Here is a 14917-nt window from a genome sequence, read left to right on the forward strand (position 1 = left end):
GTGACAGCAATACACTCACTACAGGCTACAGGAATGCAGGAAAGGTGATCTGCATGTCTTAGATGTGATGAAGGTAACAGGACGTTTGGCACACCTTCTGATGGCCAGCTGAAGGCTGAGATGGCATGTGGATTGCTCACACAAAATATTTTACCTGCTGGAACACCATCTCGGCTGACTTACTGCAGAGTGAAAACAGAAAAGAGTAATTCCACCTTGATGGATTAGGCAAAGAATCACGTGTTCATTAATACACATGTAACCTAGAAGCAGAAGGCAGGAGTACCCTGGCCTGCCTTATACCTTATACCAGTTCTGCTACATCTGCACATGACAGATGCAGCAGAACTGAGCCAAATTACTAAAAAGTAAAGCAAGGAATATTCTAATTTCTTCTTTTTTTGCTTTAAAATGTACACAGAACAAAAGGGAACTCATAATGAGCATAAGAGCTCATTTTATTAGCATTGTTATACTAAAACGTAGATAACAAACCATGTAGAATTTTTATTTCCAAATTTTTAGGAACATGAAGCAATGCTAATGTCAATCCTCAATATTCCACACCCTTTCACTATAATTAAGCCACCTCACCTTTAATTGAGAACCCTATAAAAGCAACATGCTCCTGTACATTATCTGAAACAACATATTGGACCTATTGATGCCATTTTCAGAGCTACAGCTGCAGTTAGAGGGAACACAACCAGGAGATTTTAGAAATTAATGCATAACACCTGTACTTAAATCTTACACAGTACAGACTTAACCACAGCCTGCAGCAAGACTGCATGGCAAGACATACCATCAAATCAGAGGCAAACTATGGAGAAATATTTGCACTTACAAAGTGTTCATCAGCTTTCAGAGAAGTTTATTAAAACCTCAAATACCCATGTACGTTCTTATTAGTGTAGTCCAATTAGCCTGTCCATGTTTCTGGTCCATCTAAATTAACATAACTTCATAATTTACAAAAATTCTACTAATTTGATTATATTTTCTAAATCCAGTCAAATCACACACATAATCACATCCACCTTTAAAAGATCCCACTATAGGCATCATGAAAGATTAATTTAAATTACATTTCTTTTATTCACTCTTTTCCCTCATCAGTAAAAGGTGCTGCATTTATCCCTGCAGTCCAGCTTGCCAGAATAAAGTTAAGAAGTTTATGAATTTTAGATATTGCACATAATCAATATTTGATGCCAATATTTCTTTGCTCTTCAAAGAGATGAGCTCTTCAGAGCTCAAAATAAAACCATCAACTATCAGAACAGCATCCTGATCTCTATTTCAATTCACTTTATCTTTCAGAATGGTCTTGTGCACTAACCACTGCACTGAAGCTGATAAGTTCTTCCCAGCAGAAAGGCTTCTCTGTCCTTCTACTATTACTTTGTGTGGGATACTATAGCAGAATTTTCACTAAACAAATGAAGGGAGCATATTATCTAGCCAGTACCACTGCTTCACAAGCTAAATAGACTGTAAGAATGTACGTGACTGCATGTGTGTGTATGTACAGAAGAGAAAAAAAAAAAGGAACTGGAAGGTGAGGTTAATTTTGGCCATGCATAGAGTATACCAGGAAACATTTATAAATGCTGGTTTCAAAGTTCTTTTAAAAATTGCAAGTGTCACAGACATATTTTATTACTGATACAAAGCTTTTAAATTATAGATAAGTTTTACTGTCAGGAAGGAACATTACTCTGATCTAGTCTTCTAAGTAGAATAATTCTGGTCACTAAGCCCCAACCAACAATTTCTACACAGAAATTATTGCTCAAATGAGTTCTATCACAGTCCTCATTTAATTAATATACATCTGTCACACATTACTAAAGTACCTATCAACATTGTAGTGTTACTATACGGATGAGTTATACTTGATCTTTCTTTGATGATTCAGAACCTTGAGCAAACCAAACATGTCACCTGCCACTTGCAGGCAGCTGCTAGGCAACAGAAATGCCAGAGGAAGGCAGTTAGCTAGTGTCTCCAGCCTATCCCATGCCATGCTGCATAAGACACCAGAATGGTTAGGGTTGGAAGGAACCTTAAAGGTCATAGAATCATTAAGGTTGGAAAAGACCTCCAAGATCATCAAATCCAATCTTTGACTGAACTCCACCATGCCAACTAAACCATAGCACTAGATGCCATGTCCATTCATTTCTTGAACACTTCCAAGAATAATGACTCCACCACTTCCTGGGCAGCCTGTTTCAATGTTTTATCACCCTTTCACTGAAGAAATTCTTCCTGGTGGCCAACCTGAACCTCTCCTGGCATAGATTGAGGCCATTTCCTCTTGTCCTGTTGCTAGTTGCCTGGGAGAAGAAGCCAGCCTCCACCTTGCTACAACCTCCTTTCACGTAGATCATCTAATTACAATCCCCCTGCCATGGGCAGGAAATCTTCCACTAGACCAGGTTACTCAAAGCCCCATCCAGCCTGTTTTTGAATACCTCCAGGGATGGGGAATCCACAGCCTCTCTGGGCAACCTTTTTCAGTGCCTCACTATCTTCACAATAAAGAATTTCTTCCTAATATTGAATCTAAACCTACTCTCCTTCATCTTAAGGCCATTCTGCCATGTCCTATTGTTACATGCCCTTGTGAAAAGTCTCTCTCCAGCTTTCTTTTAGGCTCCCTTTAGGTACTGACATGTGCCATAAGGTCTCCCCAGAGCCTTCTCTTCTCCAGGCTGAACAGCTCCAGCTTTCTCAGTCTGTCCTTATAGGACAGGTGCTCCAGCTCTGCGCTCTGCTGGACTCATTCCAACAAGGTCTGGATATATTAGAAACTTGGCAACAGCGGTAAATCTTTCAGGAGTTACTGAAGTAGAACCTTAAGTGAGAAAGGTTTAAAAGAAAAAAAAAATTCAAACCTGATGTTTAAATACAAGCTAGAGTCTACAGAACCTTTTCTATAGGAAGTGTAAAAATATTACATACACTACCAGAAATATGAGAAGTATCTTACCATTTCCATAATTCTGCACAGTGCTGACCTGTAGTGGAATGCACTGAGAGCGATCATACCAGACAAAAATGATTCTGTTTATAGATGCCTTGGGGAAAGGATGTTGTATTTCCATTCATTTTTTAACAGCTAGGTATACCACCAGAAAAACTGGATAACAGAACATTGATGCAAAAGTTTTCTCTGTTGATGAGTTCCTGGGACCAAGGTATAAGTGTTGTCTATAAAAATTGGATCCATTGCCAGTTGTGCAATAATTACACACTTGAGACAGACATTGATCATTTATTTCAGAGTTGCACGAGCCTGGATGTTCACTGGAATTTCATAAATCAAGCACACCAACTATCAAAACTTTTTACTATTTATATGTTTTAGCGAACAAAGGAATTGGCTACAAGTTACACAGTTCTCTTATTGGTTAATGATTCTCTTTCTTCTCATCCTAATTTGTTCATATGCTCAGTCTTTTTCTTCCTTTGAGTCAGTGAGTTTCCTGGTGGTCTTCTTACCAGTGGTCGGTCTGTTGCTGATCACAACCTCCCCCTTCCAGAATTACGTTTTACCCAGGTGGAGCTGATTTCAGCATAATTGCCAACTTGGTTCTATCAGTTTCTTCCACGTCTTGAGAGTTCTGCCAGTTGTCTTTTTGGCCCATAAATTCTGCATTCTTCGAGTCCAGTATAAGTGGACATCCTTCTTCCCAAGCTTTGTTAACCTCCCGCTAGGTCTGAGATTATTGAAGCATGTCAAGCCATAAACCTTAACAAGGCAATTCTACCAAGTAATTTGTTTTTCTAATATCTGGACAACACTTAGAGTTTGCTTGTTAGCTACTACCTGTTTCACGGATTAAATCTCCCTTCTGGTTGATTAGGCTTGAAAGTGTACAAAGATCAAACATGAAAGAACATCCTTTCCTAAGAAAATTTTATATATTCCACATTTTGCAACATAAAGACTACAGTTGTGAGCCTAAATGCTGCTGAAATAATGAATTTTTGGAACTACTGTTGCAAAAAGAAGCTAAATGAAACAACATTTCAGAAGAAGATACTAATAATTTATACACTAGTTGCCATTGCTAAAGCTGAAGAGATTATCTTCTGCTAATCGCTTTCTCCCTAGTAAGCTGCCTACAAGAGCAATTCCAAACTATTTTCAGTCACAGTATGACATGTAAACCTGAACAACATAATACTGAGTTTCATTAACTCAAATCCTTACAATTCAGTCACAAAAGTAAGGCTCCTATGAGCACTCCAGTTCACATAAACCTAATATTTTTAGGACTACTAATACAATTACGAAAGTCAATCTAGATGCTATTATGAAGCTAAAGGTTGGCTTTTTTCTCTCTTCCTAATGTTTTGGCATGAAGGCTGGCATTAGAGGTACCTAAAAGGCAATACGAATGATATTCAGGAAGATCCAGACAAGTTTTTCCCAAGATTGCTCATCCCAATTGTCAACTATCTATAGATATTAATACAAACACTCATAGAAACACTATTCTTCAAATGAAGATTGATTTGTAGGAAACAACTTTTTATGTGGAAGCAAGAACATTCAACACGTGCAAAATTTCTTGTAAGGCTTAGAAAGTTTTAGTCAAAAAATAAGCAGGAAGGAAAGAAGGTACTCAAACATACCACAAAGCAACATTTCCACAATACAGAAAGAGGAGACAAGACCCTGGCCTGGCAAGAAGTAAACTCAACCTGCTAGTTAAAAACAGATGTCTCTAGATCCTCAGGTCTCACCTGTGATCAAGTTCTCTAGACTTGACCTATGGCTGCAGATAAATCTTTGAACATGTCAGTGTGTGCCGAGAGCTAGGAACAGGCCTGGTGTCAACTGCTCTGCTCATTGTGAATGTCATTTTCAAAATTTTCAGTGTTGGCATTGTTAGAAATTTGGGGCTTATAAAAAAGGTCAAGGTTGATGGGAGTAGCAGGGAAAAAACCCAAACCACTTGTTTAAATGACTCTTTTAAGGGAAATGCTAAATCTACAAAATAAACAAATACATGCAATTATAAACCAAGCCTGATTTATACAGAATTCACAATAAATCAGAGAGGTAAGTTAAGCACATGAATTGTTCCTCATAAACAAACCGAGCTTGCTATATTTCCAGGCAATTCTTATTAAAATATTAGTGATATGCCTCTGCAACAAACTAGTTCTTTTTTGAGCCTTCTGGAAAAAAAGAAAATTACAACACAGCAGCAGAAGTTGAAGGACAAGCTTTGTCAACAGTCATCCTATAAAAAGACTAATGTGTCTTTTTCCCAAGAGGCAGGGAATGAGTTCATAGGGTACTCAAAGGAAAACAACACGTTTGCTCAAGTTATTTTAAGAGCACTTTATGATTATGGGTTTGAGATACAAATATAAAGACTCAAGTTAGATATCAGAATTAAGTGTTTACCTCTAGTTAAAGATCATTTTTCTTCAAAATTCAATACTAATCTCACTGGCCTTCAGATTAAATACATTTGAAAACAACCTTCCCTGCCAGTTATAGATAGCTAAGCAAAAATGGGATTTTCTAATAAAAGCTACTTATAGAAAGGATATTGAAGGAAAGGGAAAAAAAAAAATCAAGTCACTCCATCCAGACAATTAATTTAATTTGAAACAACAGACAACAATGGCAAAAAGAACAATAATTCAGCTCTAGAGCCCTGATCTCTCCTTTTGCTGTTGTTCCTAGTTACACTTTTTTTTTGGTAAAAAAAAGTTACAGGATGATGCCCAAGCTTCACTGGTTCATCTTCTGTGTCAAAGATATTAAATAATGTTTCAGATAAAGAGCCTAACACCATGTGCTCAGGAAAGCAATAGAATATAAATTGGAAAATCTTGCAACTTTCTTGGACAATTCAGAAAAGCCTGTAAACTCTGACCAAACTTTACAACAGAATTACATCACTTCAACAAGTCCCCAGAGCCTAGGGTAACAGCATTTTAGGACTCTTATCCTATGCATCAAGAGAAGTTTTTCTTCCCACAAACATCAACTTCACCTCTTGTACATCTCTAGATCTGTAAGCGTGAACTCATGCTCTTGGCACATGAATGTAGAAGGGTTTTGTGGTTTTGTACTATCAATTACAACAGCATGTACCAGAATCCATTGTAATTTTTCAATAGAGTGAGGTCTGACAGACAAACTCTGCAAGACTGAACTTCAGTTTTTAACAGATTATTACCCTGAATTTTCCCACTTCTGATACACTCAAGGGCAATGCAATGAGGCATTGCCTCTCAGGTACCTCACTCCTCAGGAGATGAGTTTAGATTGCTGGTGAAGACAGGTATATACCCATGCCTAAGTCCATTTGCAACCTCCACAAGAAAGCTTTATAACAGACAGCAAAAGTTAACATGACAAATAGCTGCATGGATACACTCTAAACGACTGAGGTAAATCCAACAAGTTTCATTGTTATTTGAGAGACTAATCAGAACTTTATTCTGCAATCTTCTTCTCCCCTCTTCCTTACCTGCCAGTAGCCGTTGCATACCTGCAGTAACACTGAGACCAATGCCTATAGGGCCTTAGTGGGATAGGTGGCCACGGGTACTTCAAAGACGAAGCGTTGAGAGGATCAGTTCCTTAATACTGTTTGTGCTATGGTTCTACACTAGCACAACTAAAAGGACCCTATAGACAACTGACTGACATAAAGTTTCAGAATTTCCAAGAAGAACAACAAACTTCAACAGCACCCTCTAACTCCATTTAGACCTGCCTGCCTTTCAAGAACACAGCATACAGCAGTTTTCAGGTCACAAAGTCAAGCTTTTAATAGAGTACAGGAATTAAGGTGGGTTTCTGGTTGGTTGTTTGGGTTTTTCTGAAGTATTTAATCAAGTGAGGGCCAGATCATGGATTTACAGGTCAGAAAAAAAAGTGCAAGAGACAACAACAGTACCAACATCACCTTTAGCAACTTGAGCATCAACAGCTAGTTCAAGAGTCTTACAAGAGTCATTAGATTCTTGGCCTAGCCCAGGCTGATACACCTTGAAGAGTACTATCAGAAAACAGTCCATTCCCTTCCAAAGTTGAAATCCCCTCTTTTGGCTAAGATATGAGTCCCGTGTTGCAGCATTGGGTAATATAAACATCAGACACCAGCTGCAATCTTGTGTACATGCTCTCCCCTGAACATTCTTAGGAAGTATTTCAATATCATTGCTTATGTTTAAAAATCAATAAGGAAAAGCATGCATTGGAGCAAGAGAATGGACAAAAATAGACAAAAATTAGAATACACACACACTGCTTTTATGACAAAAACTAATAAAACAACCATATAGCCCTACTGTAAGCTCAGAATAAGAAAGCAAATGAAGCATAAGAGGCCATCAACAACCAAACTCAGATTAAGTAACATAGCAGCCCAAAGACTGTGGATAATCTCTTTTTGCAGTCTCCAACTTTGGCTTAGTAAAGAAACCTTAAAACTCTGCCAGACTTTGAGAGACACAAAGCAACACACATGACCTATCCTCCAGTAACTGGCAAGGCCAGGAGTTTTTCCTCAAGTACTCAGCAATTTCACTATCAGACAAGGTCAACAGAAAGGGCTTTATCCCATACATCTTCTCTCATAACAAGGTGATCTCAGCAGTGCTCCCAGGGTACACTTTCTAATTAAGGGGTTTTGCCAATGCAAATGTTAGTGGGCTTCCAGTGAAAGCAGGTCACTGAAACAACACAGATGATGAGAAAACACACATGGACAGGAGAAAAAAAAAAAAAAAGCAACAGGAATTTCTGAAGTGACTTCATGCTGAAGAAAACACAGTGTAAAACAACTGCCTAATATTTTTTAAAACCACAACACAAATACTCATTCGCATACCTTTGGAGAGTTCACCAGCAATAGAAATGACTGATTCAGCAACAAGATTACTGTGGGTCAGAAGAACAGGGCCCAAAATTACTTAAATATTTCTCCCCAGCTACAGAGGTCTTACAGTTAACTTTATAGTAAACATTCCAATTAAGCCTAAGTCTAACCAGAAAGCACATTTCAACAGTATTCTGGCTTTCCACCTAGACTAGGAATTCAGAAAAGGAAGACAGCAGCAAAGAAAGCAACTCAATTTTGAAATGCAGAGAAGGGATGGGGAAAAGAAGGGTGAAAATCTCACAGTTCACAGCAAAACACATCTTTTCAGCCTACTCAATTCACGTATAAGCCAATCCTGCAGCCATCGCATGTTCTCTAATTTATTCATCACATGTATTTAGTAAAGCCTAGGAATGCACCCCAGTATTATAGAGAGAGGAGAGTAACAGGCTGCATTTCAGCATTTTCAAAGTTGTAATTTCTCTGAGCTTCTCCTAAACCCAACAAATACTGCTAAGTGGATGGATGATGCTGTTCATCTAGCACGGTGTTAAAAAATCAGAATATTATATGCCAAAGATTCAGAGCTGCTCAATCAATATCTCCTAAATGAAACACTAATCTCCATTACTGGGGTTGGTAACCATGAAAAGGTTGACCAGTTCTGTCAGAAATTAAGATCCAACAATTCTAAGGTATACTGGAGCTCAGGGATATATCCTGATTTAAAAAACTAGAAAAGGAATGAAAACCCATATTATCTGGCTATCACACAAGAAATTTCATAACACAGATAAGCTAATTGGAGATAAGTCTGGAAATGATAGTGCATCTGACATGCTACACAGCATTTAACCTTTCTAAACAAATTATTCAAACTATTTGCAAAGAAAAGATAACATTTGAAAAGATAAATTTCAACAGTTGAGTTAAACTCAGGAATTTCACTGCAAGGGCCGCAGTGCAGACTTTGTATCAACCCCAGCTTTCTGCTACTATCAGTAACAACTGACAAATATCTGCTCTTTCGTGAAGTTGCTGGACTTTCTCATATACACCGGGAAACAAGCAGATTTCTTCCAAAAAGGTTCCCAAATGGAGATTCATTTTATTAATACATTTATATAAAAACTATGAGTATGGAGATAAAGAGTTGATTCTATACAGCAGACAACTGGATTGCATCAATGTTCCTCAGGGAAAACACAAATTTGAGAATAGATGCATGAACACATACACTAAATAATGAAAGATTTGTATGCTTTATACTCTGGAATATACATTCTAGCAAAAAATCGAGAGGACACAAATTAGACTGCAGTTTGGGGATCACTAACTTGGTTTACATTTGCTACTTTCCTGACAAATGTTAAATGAATGTGCTATAGTTCGATGCAAACTGGCAAATTTCTTAAATAAATCATCAGAAATATTTATGGAGCAAACTAAAATAAACCCCCCAACCTTCTTTGGAAACAGTTTGCCGTTTTAACAACAGATTTTACGGCGAACCATACCTCAACTTCACATGTCAGGCTATGATGTTCCACGGGTGTCTGTAAGAACTGCAGATAGCAGAGTGCCACCTGCCTTTCACGGGTCACAGTTGCAATACTGCAGCCTGGAAATTAAATCCAGACTACAGCCAACAGTTGGCAAACATATCTCAAAAGGGTCAGTTTGAAAAGTATTTATAGCATTTGGGAAAAAAAAAAAGAAAACAAAAAGCACCAACCAAACAAGAATAAAAACACAAACAAACAAACACTTCATTCTTTTCAATCAGCTACAGCTTTACAAAACACATTAGGAAAAAACAAATGTATAGTCTGTAACTTAAAATTGTTTCCAAATAGGAATGTATACACATGCCAAAGAGGATAAAAGGATGATAATGAAGAGAAACAGACTGATTAGCAATCATTCAGAGAACTCAGCACTGACAAGAATGTCTATTAAACATCTCCATAAAATGATGTTACAGAAAAGGAGAAGTTCCTCAGTACTGCTTCCTAAAATTACAGCAGCAGCAATATCAATTCATCTCAGGAGCCATAGTAACTTCAGAACATATACTACCAAACATCAAGAGCATATCAAAATTTTATAAACCAGATGTTAAATCTAAAGCTAAACTGTATTTCACTGCTATTCAGAAGTCCGTCATCACAACATATTAACCAAGTATTAGATACTGCTTTACATTAAATAGCACAGTGTAGGATTACACACACTCTCCTCCCCACTATCAACCGATACTACTGGTAGTACACACCTACTATCAACTGATAGTACTATCAGCTATCCACTTACGTGTCCTACAGCACAGAAATAAGACCCAGCCAACACTGGTGATAAAGCTGTTACAGACCAGAGGGCAGAAACGGGTCTGTCTGCTCCTGCTCACCCCAGGAGCTCAGTTGCTCCCTTGGTTGAATTCCTACTCGCAACTTCTAACACAAAAGCCAGAATTTGAAGGACACTTACATATTATTTCTGCAGTTCACAGCTCGTAGCATACAGTTTACTCACTGGAAAGTAATGAACTTCATTCATTGAAAATCCTATATTTGTGCAAGGCTACATCAACAAAAGTCAGAATCCACGTGGTTTCCCTAAGTAGCTGGGGGAAGAGAAGTTAAAAAACAAACCACCACACAACTCCTTCTTCTGGAAACAGCAGCAACACACAGTTACCACCCTCTGCATCTCTGCCCAACAGGAAATAAGTACAACAAACCTGCTACAACCATGTTTATGGATCATTACAAAGTGCACAGGCACTCCTAAGTATTTTGAGAAAACAGCTCTGGTTAAAGATTAAAACAAATGAGATACTACAGACATTAATGCCTTCAGCTTTGTCAACCAAAACAAAACAGTTGCAACATCCCAAGGAATAAGCAGTACAACTTAAAAGCAAGTATTTACACTACTTAGTTCAAAACAACCTCTCAAACAGAGAAGTAAACAGCCACCTCCAGAGCAAAATCTTAGCGCTCAGCAGGACTCCTCACAGCTGTTCAGCATTAAAATGAGAAAACGAGATGAATTCATCAGCAAACGTAATAAAGTTAGATTATTAGTACCTGCCAGAGAGGAAGGTGGGAACACAGCACAAAATGCAGAAGTCAACCAAACTTTTTCACTAGACTAAGCAAAGTACCTAAGGCCATACCTCAGCCTTTCAAGGCAGTAATACACTTTTGATTGAGCATGTGTTATATATATGACATCACCAAGTTCAACAATTCTTGGTAAATCAGACTTCACTAAACTGAGTCAGTCTTATATAACAACTGTACATGTTCAAAGTGCTAGAACTAAGATTTGAGTTCAATTTCCATTATGAAAAAAAATCTGTTTCACAGCGCTGTAGCTGTGCTAGCATCACACCAGTCTTTCACACCAAAATTCGAACCAAGAGTGGTTAGTCAGCTTTCAGAAAACACAATCTTCAGATGCTCTACCTTAGGGCTGTCAGAGCATGCTATCACTATAACTTTAACATTACAGTCTAGTTTTAGGATGTCTTTCTCAGCTGTAAACTTGCAAATTCGAACCATCTTCAAAAGGATGAGTGTGCCCGCATGTACAGATCTATCCTGCCAATAGTTCAGTCTGCTGAAGGAACAGATGCACTTACAGCTCCCTCCACGTCTGCTGCCCTCCAGAAATAATCCTGGGCAGATTATCGTTGTGTCAATCTACAATTCACAGTCAGCATCTGGAATGACACAACAAACCCTAATAGTTGTAATCTGTCTGGTAAGCAATCCTCACGGAATGATGGATTTATACAACTGACCGAGGTGTTTCCATCTGCATTGTTGCGGAATGGTAACTCAAACTCCCTGATTCAGAAAGTGCCAAAATACAGTCACACCACGAAACGAAGACAGTCCAGTTAAATAACAGTGAGAATGAAAGTACATCAGGGCTTTAAATCATACTACACGAACATCCCACTGAAAACCCCATGTTTCTCAGACAACTCCCGCTGCCTTTCACTCCACTGCTGCTCTCACTAGAAGACGAGGCTAAGCAAACTTCACTTGCCAAAGTGTGACAAAACCCCTCCAAAACGTTTCGGAGCCAGCGGCTGCCTCCTCGCTGCCTCAGCGACCGCAACGCACCTCACGCTTCTGGGCGAGAACGCGCTCCCGCGAGTGCGACCCCGAGGGCGGGAGCGGCGCGGGGGTCCCACTGCGCGGAGCTCCGGCGGGGACGGTCCGGGCTTCAGCCCCACTGCAGAAGCGGCTGCCTGCTCATCTGGTTTTTATTTCTCCCTAGCAAACAGCACCGTCTTCGAGGAGAACGGCCACTCGTTTTGGAAGGCTCGGTGGACTTTCAGGGGTGGAGCCGGGCAATGCCCGATTCGGGCTCCGGGAGCCAGCAGCGCTCCCCGACACCGGTACCCGGCGGCAGCGCCGCTGAGCCTCGCCGCCAGCTCCCCCTGCCGGCACCCACCCGCTGCGCCGCCCAGACCCCGACCCTGGCCGGCCTCCGCGCCCCCGGGGGCGCTCGGCGGAGCCAGGGGCGCAGCCCTGCGAACCACAAGCGAAGTGGCCCCGGGCAGGGAGCGGGCGGCCGGGGACGTGCCATCCCTGCGGCACTCCAACCCCTCAGCCCGAGCCTGGCGCTGGCGCGTGGGGAGAGGGGCCGGGAGGGGTTACCTGGAGGCGCCGTGAGCTGCACGCCGCAGGCGGGCGGGCGGGCTCCGGCGCCGCGATGGTGCCCGCTTCCCTGCTCACGCCGCCATGGCCGCAGCCCCGCCGAGCCGCCCGCGCTCCGCTCGCTCCCACCAAGTTTGCGGCGCGGCAGCTGCGCGCCTCGCCCGGCGGCCGGACCCAGCGCCCCGCCGCGGGGGCGGAGCAGCGGCAGCCGGGGCGGCCGCCACGGCCGCCCGTCCGCGGCGATGCCGTACGCGGCTCGGCTCGGCTCGTCCCGCAGCCAGCGCTGCCCCGGGCTGGGGCGATCTCGCATTACTCCCTTCCCTCCCCCCGCGCTCCCTCCTCCGGGCCAGGCGAGAAGTTGCAACTGGTTGAGATATTTGTGCTCGGGATTTGGGTTTGTTTTTATTTTAATTATTTTTTTTTTTCCCTTTACTCACCACAACTCAAAAAAACATAACCTGAGGCTGCTCCTCACCATCAGATCTGAGCAGGGGCGCCCCAGCGCCGGTACAACTAAGCATAACAAATCCGGACGAGCTGCAGCGAGAGACTGGGAGGGAGGAAGGGAAGGAAGGAGGGTAGGCGGTGGGCAACGGGCAGCTCCGCTGTGCCGGATCCTCAGGGGCTCCTGGCCTGTGCCCGGGGCTCCGGAGGCGGGGCAGTCGCCGCCGAAACCGGGGAGCAGCAGATATAGCAGGCGAAGGAGTAGCGGCTGCCCCGGGGCGGAAGAGGCACGGGAGCGCCCACGGTGCGCGCCCGCCGGCTCCCCGCGCCCCCTTATACGCCATCCCGCAGTCGGCGAGACAACCCCCAGTGTCCCAGCCCCGAGCCCCCCGTGTCTGGCGAGGAGCCGCGTAGGCAACAGGAGCCGCGCATCACCAACCCCGTCCCCGCCGCGCTGCGCGGGTGAGCGCTCGGGCACTGCGCGGCTCGGGGAATGCGGGGTTGACACTCTCGCGGCCACGTAACAGCCTCTGGCGAGTCCTTCTCCGCCCCCGCCAGTCCCCTCCCTCCCCCCCACAACACGATCGACGTGTCAGCCCCGAAAGTCCATTTCCAGGCCCTGGGAGAGTTCCCTATAAAGGTCCCGCTGCGTGCGTGGGACAGTGAGACGTGGCACTGCGGGGCTGCAGCCGAGCCGCGCAGGCATCTCCCCCAGGTACGTGCGTTCGCATTTCTGATCTCACCAGGTTTTTGATGCATGTCTTTGTGTTTAGCCAGCCCACCTGTGTTAAACCAGGAGGTTATTTTTGTTCATGTGTGTATTGTAATTAATTCCATCAACGTGTTGGTTTTTTGTTGTTGGTTTTTTTTTTTTTATGGCAGCATTTGCACATTTCTACTACAAACTGCAGAGAGAAACCTGACTTTTGTTCGCAGCAAGACCTCCATTTAGAAGACTAAAAGCAGTAAGAGTTTATTAAAACAAACAAAGCTGTGGAATTGATTCATGCTAGAGTAATCCTATAAAAACATACCTAATTAAAACAACTAGAATCAAAACTTATCAGCAAGTCAAATGCTGCAAATCCAAATTGCCTTAAACATTCAGCTCAAGGGAGAACATGACTTTGGCTATGATATAAAAGAAACTTATTCAAGTAGAAACATTAATGAAAGTTTGAAGTTATCATTAAAAATGAAGACCTGGAATTTGCTTGTTGGTAGTTAATAAAAAAAAAAAAAAAAAAAAAACAAAACCACAAAACCCACAAAAAAAACCCCAGACCAACCAACCAAACAAACAAAAAAGGCAAATAGTACAGGCTAAACTTTTTTTCTTTTTTTTTTTTTTTTTTTTTATTAAAGTCATGCAACCCGGACAGTCAAGGCTTTTTCCTTATTTATAACAATAGAGTTTGAAAAGCTACTACTGTAATGCATATTTATGTAGGATCACTTTCCCATGTGATTTCCTTCTGATACAGAAAATACTTGTATAGAAAATAAAAGAATTCCTTTTACACCTAAAAATTGCCATCAAAGTAAGTGTAGATATACAAAGGTTCACATATCTACTCCATTAACTTGTTTGGAGTAGGTTTAAGACATATCTGTTCACATCAGCAAGTCCCACATTTTTTACGTATCTCTACCTGTTAAAAAGAGTTTAGAGTTTCTTTTTAAAGAGGAGGTATATTTGTTTTTCCAGCTGCTGGGAAAAAAAATAAAACATCCATACTTTATCTATGAAAAGTAAACACTATGTATGGAAAAGCAACTGCCAGTGAAAAAAACCATCAAAATTCTAGCACGTGGAGTGATGTATATTTTAGCCTCTAACAATTTCTCTGCAGTTTGGCTATGAAACAATGCACATATAAGTAAAAAAATCTCAAACAAAGAAACATACCCCCCAAACTCACAACATTT

At 41.6% G+C, this 14917-nt stretch overlaps 1 protein-coding gene across 4 annotated transcripts in view; it reads right to left on the reverse strand.

Moving 5' to 3' along the window:
* The window catches only part of SEMA5A (semaphorin 5A), a 333475-nt gene extending 320782 nt beyond the window's left edge, over nucleotides 1-12693 (reverse strand). For 2 of the 4 annotated variants that reach the window (XM_032697771.1, XM_032697806.1), the window contains exon 1: nucleotides 12545-12693. The gene's annotated coding sequence lies outside the window, so the exon portion shown is untranslated. Of the gene's footprint in view, nucleotides 1-11896; nucleotides 11940-12004; nucleotides 12219-12544 lie in introns of those variants that run through there. The other 2 variants (XM_032697781.1, XM_032697789.1) reach the window with 2 other exon arrangements.
* Between the last annotated feature and the right edge of the window lie 2224 nt (nucleotides 12694-14917).

Source organism: Chiroxiphia lanceolata, chromosome 1, assembly GCF_009829145.1.
Source record: "Chiroxiphia lanceolata isolate bChiLan1 chromosome 1, bChiLan1.pri, whole genome shotgun sequence".
Classification (NCBI taxonomy): Eukaryota; Metazoa; Chordata; class Aves; order Passeriformes; family Pipridae; genus Chiroxiphia; species Chiroxiphia lanceolata.